Below are 15,806 nucleotides of genomic sequence, written 5' to 3' on the forward strand. Positions count from 1 at the left end.
CAGCCAGGGCCCCAGTACTCATAAGTGTGCCTGAATGTGTTACCTGTGTAGTGACTAACTGTCTCACTGAGGCTCTGCTAACCAGAACCTCAGTGGTTATGCTCTCTCATTTCTTTCAAATTGTCACTAACAGGCTAGTGACCATTTTTACCAATTTACATTGGCTTACTGGAACACCCTTATAATTCCCTAGTATATGGTACTGAGGTACCCAGGGTATTGGGGTTCCAGGAGATCCCTATGGGCTGCAGCATTTCTTTTGCCACCCATAGGGAGCTCTGACAATTCTTACACAGGCCTGCCACTGCAGCCTGAGTGAAATAACGTCCACGTTATTTCACAGCCATTTTACACTGCACTTAAGTAACTTATAAGTCACCTATATGTCTAACCTTTACCTGGTAAAGGTTGGGTGCTAAGTTACTTAGTGTGAGGGCACCCTGGCACTAGCCAAGGTGCCCCCACATTGTTCAGGGCCAATTCCCCGGACTTTGTGAGTGCGGGGACACCATTACACGCGTGCACTACATATAGGTCACTACCTATATGTAGCTTCACAATGGTAACTCCGAATGTGCCCATGTAACATGTGTATGATCATGGAATTGTCCCCTCTATACCATCCTGGCATAGTTGGCACAATCCCATGATCCCAGTGGTCTGTAGCACAGACCCTGGTACTGCCAAACTGCCTTTCCTGGGGTTTCACTGCAGCTGCTGCTGCTGCCAACCCCTCAGACAGGCTTCTGCCCTCCTGGGGTCCAGCCAGGCCTGGCCCAGGATGGCAGAACAAAGGACTTCCTCTGAAAGAGGGTGTTACACCCTCTCCCTTTGGAAAATGGTGTGAAGGCAGGGGAGGAGTAGCCTCCCCCAGCCTCTGGAAATGCTTTCATGGGCACACATGGTGCCCATTTCTTCATAAGCCAGTCTACACCGGTTCAGGGACGCCTTAGCCCTGCTCTGGCGTGAAACTGGACAAAGGAAAGGGGAGTGACCACTCCCCTGACCTGTACCTCCCCTGGGAGGTGCCCAGAGCTCCTCCAGTGTGCTCCAGACCCCTGCCATCTTGGAAACAGCGGTGTTGCTGGCACACTGGACTGCTCTGAGTGGCCAGTGCCATCAGGTGACGTCAGAGACTCCTTCTCATAGGCTCCTTCAGGTGTTGCTAGCCTATCCTCTCTCCTAGGTAGCCAAACCCTCTTTTCTGGCTATTTAGGGTCTCTGTCTCTTGGGATTCCTTAGATAACGAATGCATGAGCTCATCAGAGTTCCTCTGCGTCTCTCTCTTCACCTTCTGTCAAGGAATCGACTGCTGACCGCGCTGGAAGCCTGCAAAACTGCAAGAAAGTAGCTAAGACGACTACTGCAACTCTGTAACGCTGATCCTGTCGCCTTCTTGACTGTTTTCCTGGTGGTGCATGCTGTGGGGGTAGTCTGCCTCCTCTCTGCACTAGAAGCTCCGAAGAAATCTCCCGTGGGTCGATGGAATCTGCCCCCTGCTACCGCAGGCACCAAAGAACTGCATCACCGGTCCCCTGGGTCTCCTCTCAGCACAACGAGCGAGGTCCCTTGAATCCAGCAACTGTGTCCAAGTTACTCCCACAGTCCAGTGACTCTTCAGTCCAAGTTTGGTGGAGGTAAGTCCTTGCCTCCCCACGCCAGACTGCATTGCTGGGAACCGCAACTTTTGCAGCTACTCCGGCCTCTGTGCACTTCCGGCGGAAATCCTTTGTGCACAGCCAAGCCTGGGTCCACGGCACTCTAACCTGCATTGCACGACTTTCTAAGTTGGTCTCCGGCGACGTGGGACTCCTTTGTGCAACTTCGGGTGAGCACCGTTTCACTCCTCTTCGTAGGGCCTGTTCCGGCACTTCTGCGGGTGCTGCCTGCTTCTGAGAGGGCTCCTTGTCTTGCTCGACGCCCCCTCTGTCCCCAGACGCAATTGGCGACATCCTTGTCCCTCCTGGGCCACAGCAGCATCCAAAAACGCTAACCGCACGACTTGCAGCTAGCAAGGCTTGTTGGCGATCTTTCGGCGGGAAACACTTCTGCATGACTCTCCACTGTGTGGGGGATCCATCCTCCAAAGGGGAAGTCTCTAGCCCTTGTCGTTCCTGCAGAATCCTCAGCTTCTACTGTCCAGTAGCAGCTTCTTTGCACCCACAGCTGGCATTTCCTGGGCATCTGCCCATCTCCGACTTGCTTGTGACTTTTGGACTTGGTCCCCTTGTTCCACAGGTACCCTCGACTGGAAATCCATCGTTGTTGCATTGCTGGTTTGTGTCTTTCCTGCAGAATTCCATTATCACGACTTATTTGTCCTTTGGGGAACTTTAGTGCACTTTGCACTCACTTTTCAGGGTCTTGGGGTGGGCTATTTTTCTATCCCTTACTATTTTCTAGTAGTCCCAGCGACCTTCTACAAGGTCACATAGGTTTGGGGTACATTCGTGGTTCGCATTCCACTTTTGGAGTATATGGTTTGTGTTGCCCCTATCCCTATGTGTCCCCATTGCATCCTATTGTAACTATACATTGTTTGCACAGTTTTCTAAGACTATACTGCATATTTTTGGTGTTGTGTACATATATCTTGTGTATATTTGCTATCCTCATACTGAGGGTACACTCTGAGATACTTTGGCATATTGTCATAAAAATAAAGTACCTTTATTTTTAGTATATCTGTGTATTGTGTTTTCTTATGATATTGTGCAAGTGACACTAGTGGTACTGTAGGAGCTTCACTCATCTCCTAGTTCAGCCTAAGCTGCTCTGCTAAGCTACCATTATCTATCAGCCTATGCTGCTAGACACCCTATACACTAATAAGGGATAACTGGGCCTGGTGCAAGGTGCAAGTACCCCTTGGTACTCACTACAAGCCAGTCCAGCCTCCTACAATGTGCCACTGGAACGTTACTGTAATGCAGTGATGAGCGACCACGAAGGTTACCTGTATTTATCTTAGCAGAGGCATGCATCCAGTGTCATGCTGTCCCTCGCTTTAAAATGGAAACAACTCACCCCCAGTGGTGAGGTGAGCTGATGCGGACATCTTAGTAATTTACTTAACGGGAAATGACCTGACCACACTGGGGAGAGAACAACTGTTAAGAGTCAGGAGAAATGATCTAACAGCGATAGCCAGGTTGACGGGTCCTCCGGAAAAAAATGCGGGCAGAAATTACCCCCAGATGTTATTGGATGGGGGCTGCATTCCACGGTGAAATAGAATAGTCTAGGAGGATGCTAAGAATGGCAGTGTGCAAATTCTGCTAAGATATGGGCTTTAATTTCTTTGGACATGGTTTGATAACCTGGAAAAATGCAGGCTTTTACGTGGAGGACCGCATGCTCTATCAGGGGCTAAAATGACTCAGCTCCCTAGGAACATTTCAGAGACATTATAACTGGCAGGGTGATCTAAGATGGGGAGTTGCAGAGTGAGAAGTCAACAGGCAAGGCTGATGGGGTGTGGGTAGGGTGAGCTGCAAAGAGATGTCAAATCCTGGGAAGCGTGGCAGTAAGAAATCGCTGAATCCGAGGAAGAACGCTTTCCTACAACCCTTTACAAAAATATGGCCAGAGGGTGGGCAAGCTGCCTATGAATGCAGTTAGCCTTGCGATGCCAAATGGCAGAGCTTGTTAAAAAGACAAAAATGGTGTGTGTCCAAAGCAGACTTTGCACTCACAGTCCAAGCCTGACCTGAGGCTGGCTAACAGGAACAATACATAAAACACTGTCTGATGATGATGCACCATAACTTTGTCTTACCATATTTGTATGAGCTGATAACTGTGTTCGACCTACCTTTTCTTTTGAACATCCCTGTGAAAGGAAATTTTACATTTGAAAAATAAATGTGCAGCCATTCAAACTCCAAAAGTTGTGTTTGGTTGCAATGGTCCAGGACAGGTTTGTTTGGATGCAGGGTCTTGGAGGGGTTTGTAACCGAGTAGCTACAGTGCTCGGGCTAGCGCAAAGGCCCAGCCTACTGAGAGGGCTTAAAAGGGGCTGGAGGTGTAACCCAGCTGAAAGCCTGAGAGGTTGATTCATATGCACATTTTGAAAATGTTCAAAAATAGACTCCTCCCAGTTGCCTGAGCTCCTCTCTCCTTCCGACCCTTTAGGGGTTTAGTAAGGTTCAACCAGAAGAGAAAGAAAAAAGCGCCAAGAATTAATGTATTGATTTATAGAGCACGGCAGCTATTTATATGCAACCTGGTGCTAACGGACAGGGCAGAAGTAAAGAGGCCAAAGTAAGGTAATTACTCCTGGGTGAAACGCCAGGTCTCTAGCTATTAGCAGAAGGAAGGAAAATGTTCTGATCTTAGATCCTGGGGCAGTGAGTTTCGTAATAGGAGACCAAGTCATGAAAACGCTCTGCTTTCTAACTTAGTGAGTATAAAACGAGGCACAGCTATTAGTTGGGGGTCCTAGATCTAAGTGAGTGGGGTGGCACATAGTGAGTCAATCTGGACTGGGAAAACTGTCTCCTTTATTGTTTAAAAGCCTGATGACAAAGGCACAGAGCCTTGACTTGAAGATGCAAGTGCATAATTAACCAGTGCAGCTCTTGCAGCCGAGATGACATTAAGCAGCAAGGAGGAAGATTGCATCTGCTGGGTCAGCTGAATGGAGTTTCTAGGAAGACCAGATAGAGCGCACTCAGTAGTTGATGCAAGATTGTATGAGAGCACAGAGCAGTCTTTCAAATTGACTCAGGAAGTATGGGATGCACGTTCTGGAATTGTCCCAGAGAGTAAAAGCATGAAGATCGAATTGAATTGATTTAGCTGGCAAAAAGAGGGACAAATCTATCTGGGTTTCCAGATTTTTAAGAGCTTCTTACGGGTGGTAGCAGGGGCCCAAGGCACTGAAGCGATCCCAAACTCATATTTATCACCTTTTTAATTTTAGTGACTTAAGTTTCACCTGGTTTGTATAGCAGACACGCAGGTCAGACTTTTTTGCTCAGAGGTATCCAGGTCTCATGCAAAAGATACCACAATCTGGGTATCGCCCTCCTAAGACATCAATGCAAAGTCACAACTTTGTTGAAGGTTAGAAGTGGCCATTATATAGATGGTAACAAGAATAAGGCTCAAAATAGAACCTTACAGAACTCCACACCTCCGCAGCACTGGTTCTAAAAGGCTGAAGATCCATGACCTAGGACTTACTGAGGAACTTAGCTGTTTTATGCAAGATTACAAGTTCCAGTCTCCCTGAGCTGGTCAGCAAGGACTGGTGGGAGAGGTGGTGGTATCAAAACTAGCAATGAGAGCCAGTAAAATTAGCGTATCACATCCTCCGCTGTTGAGCCTCAGGTGGATGTCATTGTGACAGCTAATAAAGCTGTCTCCATGCCATGCAGTGGTCTGACTTCAGCTTGGTGAGAATTTCGTAGATTGTGAGACTATAAGTAAGAAGACTGCTGGAAGTTAGCCACTTTTTGCAAGATCTTAGCAGTGTAGGACAGACGGGAGATGGAACTCTAACTAGAAAGTGTGCCAAGGTGAAGTGGAGCAAAGGCAGTGAGGGTGCCAATTCATTCAAGTATTAGGGCCCCAGGCCCAGAAAAATAAGGTCCCCTTTTTGAAGATCAGTTTGGCAGCACCTAAACATTGTCTCACCGACACCTTGCAAATGCTAACTGAATGCAGACGCTGCAGAGGATTAACTGTGAGAGTAGATAGGAAGTAGGTGAATTAGGGAAGAACACTTTTACCCTGGTGCAGAAGATGGCCCAGAGTAATGTGAGATGCAAGTATAGTTAGGTTTGGCATGCCAAATGGCAGGGCTAGTTTCAAAACTCAAAAGATGGACCGTCCCAAAGTAGACACAGTACTTGCAGCCTAATCCTTGGCCAGATGCTAGCTAACCAAATCAAGCTGTGAGTAGCTACGTAGCCTGTCTAGACTCTGTACAAAAGTCTGCCGTCCAAGGTATAGTGTCGGACTTGTCTCAATTCAGCTTGGTCAAGGCATCAAGGGAGGACGTCGGGTGAGAGAGGGTAACCAGGATGGCGCCTGCATACAATGATATTTTATGTATCCCAGCCGGGGTAGGGATGCCATGTATATTGTGTGAGTTGCGGGTAGCAATCACCAGGGGTTCTAAAGCCACGATAAACAGCAGTGGGGAGAGGGGGCATCCCTGTCCTTTGCCCCTATAAATAGGGAAAGGGGTACATGATCATTGCACATCACCCCTGCTGTTGGCTGAGTGTAAAGTTCCGTAACCATGCTATGAAAGTGGGCCCTATGCCTATGTGTTGTATGACCTGGAACAAATAGTTTCACTGAAGTGCCTTCTCGGCATTGAGGAAAACCAACAGCTTTTCGTCTGTATTATTACGCACTTGCCAGAGGACATGAGAGAGGGCCTGAAGATGGGACAAAGAAGTAGGGTAAAGGAAAAATCCAACCTGATCCCTATGTACCAAGGAGGGAACGACCTTGAGGTTGGCTAGTAATTTAGCCAGAATTTTAGTGTTGGTGTTAAGGAGAGAGACTGGCCTATAGCTTGTGCAATGCAGAAGGTCTTTTTTTTATCATTCATGAAATATTTTTATCTTAAATTGTTCATCACAATTACACAAATCCAGATCAAGATATCCCCGGTGGTGGATTTCAAGCCATAGACTCTTCAGGAGGACTGTGTATTGAAGAGTCTTAAACAACAGATATGAGAGGTGAAGTCAGGTGATACGTCTGTTTATGCATGGGCTGAGTGGGCATTCTATGGAATGGTGGGTGTGCACGGGGTAGGAATTGGATGATGCATATAATGTTGATGTTTGGGTGCTGGGTGAAGCATGGAAGGTTGTTTTTCATTTTTATTTTTTAATTTTTTTTTAAACAATAACAGGAATAAATCCAGATGACGTTACAAGGCCCCCAACATATCCTGTGTCACTAGTAGCATATCAAAATTATTGAAGAGTTGTGTATCTGAAGGAGACATAAATGCCGTTCAGATTGTTTTAACCAAGTGATATTGTGGATAGCAACGTAGGGACTCCTGGAGTGACTGCTAGCTAACATGAGCATGGGTGTGGTACATGTCTTGATCCAGGAAGGTGTCCTCTGCAATAGCAGCCTGTCTGCCCATAAAAAACACAGTGAGGTTGCCCCACATATCTTTGGGGTTGGATGTCTGAGGCATCAGTTCACACACTAGTAGTTCTTCCTTGACAATACACCACATCATTCAATCATACCTTAGTGAAGGGGTCTGGTTTCCTACCCCAATGCATGGCCACCCTAGGTTTGGTCAGGAGGAGGAGCATGGCAGTCAAAACAGTGCTGTGCTTTGGGGACCTCCTTGACGTAGCCTAGCCTGCCCACCAGAGGAGTGAAAGGGGGATAGTGATCAATTATCTTGTGTATAGTATGGAAGACACCTGTCCAGATTTTTGCCATCTTAGGGCAAAGCCAGGCTAGCACAGGCAGCCCGGCTCTTGGGCTAGCCTCATTTTAAAAAGCTGGAGAGGGGTGTGGTAGAGACTGGGTAGGAACTTAAAGTAGATTAGGCAAAGTTTATAGTTGGGGAGGAGAAGGTGTTGTAGTTGGCTGCGGCAAAAGGACCATTGTGCTTCTGGGAGGGGCGGGTCTGTATCCTCTTTCCAGTGCATTCTGGCATGTGGGGGAACTACCAATAGTGAGTATTGTGTTATGGTATAAAGACGAGTGATCAGTTTGGCAGGTCTGGGGATATGAGTATATGTTCCAGTGTCGGAAGGGGCTGTGGAGGGGATGAAAAACTGTTGTGTATGGTGCGGCATGCAGCACAAATGCGATAATATAATAGTGTGTCTGAAAAAGAGAGGGGCATAGATTCTTTATGAATGGTGGGAGAAACTGGTTATCTGGATATAAGTCTGAGGAAAATCTAAGGCCTTGTTTGTGTGCACAAGCCTTTGCTTTTTTTTTTCCAGTAGAAGTGGCAACATAGGGTTGTCGGCTGTGAGGATGGACGGCGCCTATAGCAATGACAGGCCCACTTTCTTAGTCCCAACCATGCCCAGCGTAAGCACTCAACTGGGTGATTTCCTCCCAAGGGGCTTTGTAAGACATGTAAAGTGCTGGCGAAAAGTGGTAGGGGGCCGGTCTGTCTCCAGTGCTATGTGGGTTTCTAACAGAGTTGGGTGGGTCCAGAAATGTAGGAATTTGGCCCATGCACAGTAGGCATACAGTGCTATCTCTGGGGGTACCCAATCCACCCTGTGTGGTTGGAAGGGTAAGGACTTCCCAAGAAATCTGGGGTTGACTCCCCGCCCAGGTTAGGGTCACCATGTTCACCTTTAGACATTTTAGGAATTGAGCAGGGAGGGGGATATTTAGGAACAAGTAGAGGAATTTGGGGAGGGCGTTTAACTTGGCAATCACAATGCGACCAGCCAGAGATAAGGGTAGCTTGGACCATATTAGTATTCTTTCCTCAAGCCAAGACATGGCTCAGCCATAGTTTGCATGCCAAAGTTTCTCAGGATCACAGCTTAACCATATTCCCAAGTATCTAGACGGCTTCTCCACCCACTTCATGGGATACTCAGTAGGAAATGGGAGAGTGCTCTCAATGAGGGGGGATATTATTGTCTTTGTCCAATTAACCTGAATGCCTGAATAGCCACCAATTTTACCACCTTACGGGTCCAGTGGGACCAGGTTTTCCTTGGAGTTACATGCATAAAGGTTAATGATGTCGGCGTACATTGAAACCACTAGACACCTCATAGTAAACCTTATGCCCCTGTTGGCATGACACTGGTGAAGCCTAGCGGCTAGAGGTTCCATTGCGATAGTAAAGAGTAATGGGGAGAGTGTGCATCCTTCTCTAGTACCTCGGGACACCAGAAAAGGGTCAGAGATGTCTGTTAAGTCACACTCTGGCCGTGGGCATCGTTTAAAGAAGTTGTACCCGTTTAATGTATTGTGGATTTAGGCCTATCCACGCCAGCAGAGGAGAGAGATAAACCCATTCCAGAGTGTAGAACACTTTGGGTGCATCAAGTAGGGCTGCCACCACAGTAATTTGTGGACTGAGATGAGGCATAACTGCAAAAATTGTGCGAAGGTTGTGCGATGTGGCTGTGCCCGGGACAAAGCCTGATTGGTCGAGTAGCACTATCTTGGGGAGGAAAGGTAGAAGGTGGTTCGCTAGAACCTTGGCATAGATTTTGTTGTCCATGTTTATTAGTGAGAATGGCCTATATGAGTCACAGCGGTCATCTGGTTTGAGGAGTGCAATGATTACCGCTTATCATAGTGAGAGCGAGAGTGAGCCAATATGTAGGGACTCCTGATACAACACTAGGAGGTGTGGGGCGTAATCTTTGTAGAAGGCCATGGTTTGAGTCGGGGTCTTGAAGTTGTGTAACATAACCAGAGGTATACGATGGACAGAGTAGCGCCACCACTGTTTTACCAAGTCCGTACCCCTCGCCATATCATTGGGCCTGCACCTCCCTGTGTAAATAGCGTGTTTCTTGGAGGGCCTCCTCCCAGAATTCGGATAATTTACTGAGGATGCTGGCCAGGGTGTCAGTACCCTCGGAGTGATATTAATGCATTTGCAGGGCACAAATCTCACACTCCAGCCTGGAAAGAGAACTTCAGATTGCCTTCAAAACCCCAGATTGTTTGTCAATGCATGTGTCCCGAATTAGAACTTTAAAGGCTTCCCAGAGTGTGGAAGGTGAGTAGACTGAGTCTTTATTTTGAGTAAAGTAGTCGACGATTCCAGCACAGTTTTTCTAACGGAATACAGCATCCCATAGCATGGACGGCAGTAGCATCCAGGCAAACACATGCAGTAGTCTGGGGCATTAGGATCTCCAGTAGCACCAGGGCATGATACGATAAGAGTGTGCGGTAAATGGGTCACTCTAGTGGTCCAGGTGTGGACCTCCCTGGAGATTAGCCAGAAGTCTATTCTGGACAGGTGTTGTGGGCCACCGAGAGGCAAGTGCCTTCTTGTGGCTGAGGGTGGAGGAGCCTCCAGATGTCATGTAGGGAGTTGTCAGGAGCTACTGTGGTAAGAATCAAAGTGCAGAGGGGGTGTAAGCTTCTGGAGGACACTAAACAGTCCATTTGATCATCCATTTCTGTGCTGAAAAGGGTGCAGGGTCCTAGTCCAGTTATTTTGACCAGATGGTGGTTAATAACTCTGGGCTGCCGGTGTTAGATCCGTATACCATGACCAGGGCTACAGGGTGTCTGTGAAGGGTGCCAGCCAGAATAACATAACACCATTCTGGGTCAATGAGGGAGCAGGATAACTGCCAAAGGATCCCTCTACGGAGCAGAATTGAGATTCCCCCTGGCGTATTTGGAGTAGGTCACCATCTAAAACGGAGGCCTGGGGCCTGTGGGTACTTTATGTGAGGCTCCTGAAGGAAACATACATCTATGGCATGTCTGTTTAGATAGCAGTGTAGCAAGCGCGTTTTACGGTGGTCATTTAAGCCTTGGATGTTACAATTGATGCAATTGAGGGTGGCCATGTAATATGGGGGAATTTGAGAAAACAAATAGCTGGCAAGTGCTGCAGATACTGTGCGTAAGGTTGCAGTTAGAAAGAACCATGTCCAGTGGTGAGAACAGATCGAAGAGTTAGAGGCAACAAAAATTCAACAACAAAAACCCACATCCTCTCCCTCCAACCCCAAATCAGGTTGATAAGAATACTCCCTCCCACCACCCACAAACTGCATAACCAAAAATGTTGAGTAGACAGGAAATATCTCTGGGAGGGGGAACAGCCATCTAAATGGGGACAGTCATTGGTGAGTGTAGGATCTGAGAAGATATATGCAATCAAATTTAGGAAACAGAGCTCCTGTGTTAGAAGGAACATAGAGAAGCTGATGTACTTTTGCAAAAAAGAAGTATGTTGCGATAACCACCTGGCACTTGGTGATCCCTGGGGAGAATGATGGCCCTTTGCGCTTGCTTAGTGAATTTCAGTGCCACTTTGGCGACTATAAAGAAGTGAGGTTTAACCTCATGGAAGACTCTGAGTTTGCCCTGGTACAGATGGGCAAAGGGGACCTCCACTTTGCGAAAGAGTTTTGTAGTGGGCATAAAGTCTCGGCGTGCGCCTGCACTGCCAGTGTGAAATACGGGTAAAGTAAAATATTGCTGCCTTAATATTGTAATCTTCCATGCTCCCTGGTAAGCCCAAGGACCGTTTCTCGATCGTGATAGTTCAATAGTCTTGCTATTATGGGGCAGGCTGGTGCATGGGGGGCAGGCGAGGGCTCAGTGAGCAGTGAGCGCTCTCCATAATGAAGATCGGTGACATGCTCTCTCCGAAGTGTTCCCTCAAGAGTGTCTCGACAAAATCCTCCATCTTGGAGATTGCCGTTGATTCAGGGATTCCGGTAATTCGAAGATTGTTGTGCCGTGATCTTCCCTCTAGATCTTCATTTTTGTGCTTGATCATTCTAGCACCTTATCCATGCAGAGTCTGACTGGTGGTCCTTGACATCTGAAACTCGAATTTCCAGGTGGTCCATTCTTGTTTCATGTTTGTCTACCTTTTTTTTTACCTGGTCTAATCAATTAGTGAGCAGGTCCAGTTTAGCGCTGATATTTTTCAGGCTAGTTTTAGCCTCTAGGAGCAGTTCCTTCAGGTCAATTTCCTGGGGTTCATCTTATTCTAATAAATCTGTGGCGGGCTTGGAGCTCCCACTGTGCTCTGCTCGTCTGGTAAGGTGTATCTTCTCGAAGGACAACTTGGTCTGCTTTGCCTCATGTTTACCCATGATGTGACCACCGTGTTAAACGGGTGCAGATAGAAAGTAGGCAGTTCACTAATGCTGGGGTGAACGGTCCGTGCAGTGGGACGTCGGAGTTCACGATTTCCTTGGAATACCCTACGGTGATGTTTCTGAGTGAGTGACAAAGCCCTGGGTCATGAATCAGTGGAGCCCGCCACTCCCTGATATAGCAATTGTGTCAGGGAGCACGAGCAGGCTGGGCCCAAGGCAGCAGTGATGGGAGTATGCAGGAAGCAAGCCGATCGTTATGTCGCACACAGTGTCTTCCCACTCCCACCCATCGTATCGGAGCGGGCCTGTGCAAGTTGCATTGGAAAAGCCATTCCTTTTAGGGGCAGCCAGGATAATGGGGTCTGGGAGTGAGCAATAATGGTTACTGTGCCAAGGTGTAGAAAGGGCTCCCCGAGAAACCAGGCTGGTCAATTAGGTCTGTGTTGGTTAGAGTGCACAATGTAAGTCTATAGAAATGGTAGTGGTCCCACCAGTTACTGCTCCACACTCACATGTAACACAGGTCTGTGTGGGGTTGGTTCACCAAGAAAGTGGAATCACCACAGTAAGTGGCCAACTATGTTCATCTGTTGCATCGGGGGCAGTTTCAATTTTATGCAGCAGCAGGTGAGCAGGCCTGTGGGATAGAGAGCAGGCTGGGGGAGCGGCCCACAAGTGGTGACTTAACATGTAAACAATGCATCTGCAGCCATTCAACCACAAAATGTGTACCTGGATGGAGTCTTTACTTAACCAAGCAGGGACTTGGAGGGCCTCATGGCACAGGTGTCACATTGCTTGGGTTATTACAGGAAATGCAGCAGGAGACACTGGTAGGGATAATTGGCTGTTAAAAGGTATCACATAGTAGTGCCTTATGGACTACTGCTATTTCAGTTTTGTAGAACATGTTGTTTGGGAGCTAGATTGGAGGCAGGGAACGCTTGTGCAGATGCTTCATATTTGGGTATTAGTGGAATAGCAGTGTCCATGTCATCAGTGTGAGATGTACCTGTTAAAGCCATCAAGTTCCAAGGACCAATTTATGGCCCTGGGAGTTAAAGCACTTCTGGAGTCAGAGAAGCACATGAAAGGTCAAGATTTATTGTTTTCTACACATTTAACCAGAGCAGTGAGTGCGTGGGTGGGCTGTACAACCTGCTCATCTAAAACATAACTTAAAATATGGTATATGACTACAACTATTGTGGGGCGCGTGGCTTGACCGGCCAAGATGGCGGTCGTACTCTGAAGCCCGATAATCCGTCAGTGATCCGACTGAGAGCTGGGAGCTCGGCACCGCGGGGGTAGCAGCGACCGTGGCAGAGCCGCGAGGGCAAGACTGTACTGTACTAAATGCTGCAGGCCACAACGCAGCAGGACATGGGAGGAGTGGCGCACCTGGGCCCACGTGGGGGTGAGAGAAAGAGCAGAGGCTGTGCGGGCCGGCCCGTGTGGCGCCGTGGAAGCGCGAGGACCTGACTGAGCCCTGCTGTGGAGATGTAGTCGGCAGCTGCCCACCTGAGGACAGAAGACGGTGAGCGGCACTCTGGTGGTAGGGGGCTAAGGGTAGGGAGTGCGGATCGGGGAGACTTAGGTGCTGAGTCTGAGCAGGGACTGGGAGTCCCCTTGGCCCTGTGTGTGTGAGGCACTGAGGTGACATGCCCCTCCCCAGCCCCCTTCTTGATAGACGGACAACAGGGTGAGCCCCCTTGGGCACTGGGTAGCGGCAAGGCATCGTTGGGTCCAGGTGGAGACAATCGGTGCCCGATCCTTTGGGGGCCCTTGACTGCGGGTAGGAACCTGTGGAGCCACCAGCCAGAGGAGTAAGGCTGCCCGTGCTACTGTGCCCCTGGCCCTTGCACGACAATACATAGATGGGCCTCGTACCATTGAACCCTGGGGGCATGGGAACTGGTGATTGTTGGCCTCCCCTGTTCTGCCTCACCGACTGGAGGTCAGTGCCTACCTGGCCTTCCCCTCCTGATTAGACGTTCCTCCGGCGGTGGAGCCTGGGGGCGGAGGGTGAAATGTAAGAGACTTTGGAGCAGCTACACCGAGGAGTCTCGGAGGCGAATGAAAGCGGCGAGGGGAGCAAGACACCTGGGGTAAACTGGAAACTGCCGAAGGGGTAGCTGCACGTGCTGCTGCACACTCTGAAGGTCGCCTGGCGCAAGCAAGCGGGCCCCCTGCGCTGTAAGGCCAGCTCTCCCATCTGTGGGTAGCTGCAACAGGAGGGCACGCAGGAGACCATCTGAACGGGGGCTACTGTGTGAGAGAGAGACCATTGGAGGGCTGTGGAGATTAAGAAGCAAGTGAGTTAGGTCTGCCCGGCCACCTACTCGCATAAATGGTTTCATTACGGGAAACAACCAGGACCCCTCCACCGCCGATATGGGTCGCCCCTGATCCGGGACGGGAAATGCCCCACAGGACCCGAGACAGGAAACCTCAGCCTCCAATGGCCACAAGCTGGATGCGATTTTGGCTGGGGTGGAGCGCATTGGCACAACACTTGACCAGACGCAAGCTTTGCTGGAGAGTAAATTTACAAAGTGACCTGAGTGCTGCATGCAGACCGTTGTAAACTAGTTGACAAAACTTGCTTATTGGAGGATACCTTTTGTGACCTCACCCCTAAGGCTAGCCAGATGGATGCCTCGTTAAGGGACTTGGTCTCCAGAGTTGAGGTGCTGGAGCATAGGGCGGAAGATGCAGAGGGGTGCACTAGGAGAAACAACATTTGTGTGGTTAGCCTTCCAGAAGGAGCAGAGGGGGACAATGGCATTTCATATATGGAGAAATGGGTTCGTGAGCTGGTCCCGGTGGAAGCGCTCACACAATTCTCTGTTGAGAGAGCCCATCACGTCCAGACAAAACCCCGGCCGCCGGGTGCGTACCCCAGACCATTTCTGTTTCAAGTCCTACATTTTGCTGACAGAGACACTATACTACGAGTGGTAAGGTTGCTTCCAGGTCAACAGTGCTAAAGTCATGATGTTCCCAGACTACATCATTGCAGTACAAAAACGAAGGTGCTCCTTCTTATCTATGAAATGTAAACTGCGAACACTTAGGCTGACATACTCCCTGCTTTTCCCTGCCAAACTGAGATTCAAGGCCAAGGGGAAGGTGCGCTTTTTTGACACTCCAGAAGCAACGTGGGAGTTGCTGGAGTCATCTGGAAGTGTCAACTAGCAGGAGCTGCCCCCAAAGAAGAAGGAACAATGGAACTCAGGGCCTCGGAGGTGTCAAAACCGATGATGTCATGAAACTGCCCCTGTATGGCTGGGCCTTGTCCTGCACTTGGAGCAGATCATCGAGGTGCAGCGCCCCGCACTGCAGACTGCTGCAGCTATCAGAGAACAAACGATCATTTCAGATACGGACAAAGAACTTGACGACTCTGATGCAGAAGACAACTCTTTTAGTGGAAATCTTTCGGACAGTAGCTCAATTACCCTCCCGAGCGTGACACTGCAGACGGCTGATGACATTATATGAATCCATAATGATGTAATGTATTTGTTGTTCTGGCATGTGTTGGTGTGCCGCTTAAAGATGTTTGACCGTGCAGTGTGAAATGGGCAGTGGGGTGGCTGCGCTGCGTGCCCAGTCTCTGTCTACATTTGCGGTGTAACAGGGGCATTGCTGCAGAGCGTATTGGTTGGGATAAACCCCCTCCCCACACACTTACCCATTAGTCATTGGGTACCTTCCTTTCCTACGTTAATCACGCTGGCATGCAAGTTAGATGGTTTGGGCAGATACCTGTTGTCCCTCTGCTCGGATGGTATTCTTTTGAAATGTCCTAGTGGCGGTTGTGTGTTGGATGCCACATGTGTTAGCTAATGGCTGGAGTCCTGGCCCCCTGCTGCACCCTATCCCCTGATGACTTACCGACCTCCCCAGTATGACTCGCCACCTCAGAGGAAGGTGAACTTACAGGTTTTCTTCCAGTCACCCATCTATGAATTCAATTATTGTGAGAGGTATTCACACGCCGGCGCACAGGTACTCTAT

The sequence above is a fragment of the Pleurodeles waltl genome, chromosome 6 (assembly GCF_031143425.1).
Source record: "Pleurodeles waltl isolate 20211129_DDA chromosome 6, aPleWal1.hap1.20221129, whole genome shotgun sequence".
In the NCBI taxonomy this organism is placed as follows: Eukaryota; Metazoa; Chordata; class Amphibia; order Caudata; family Salamandridae; genus Pleurodeles; species Pleurodeles waltl.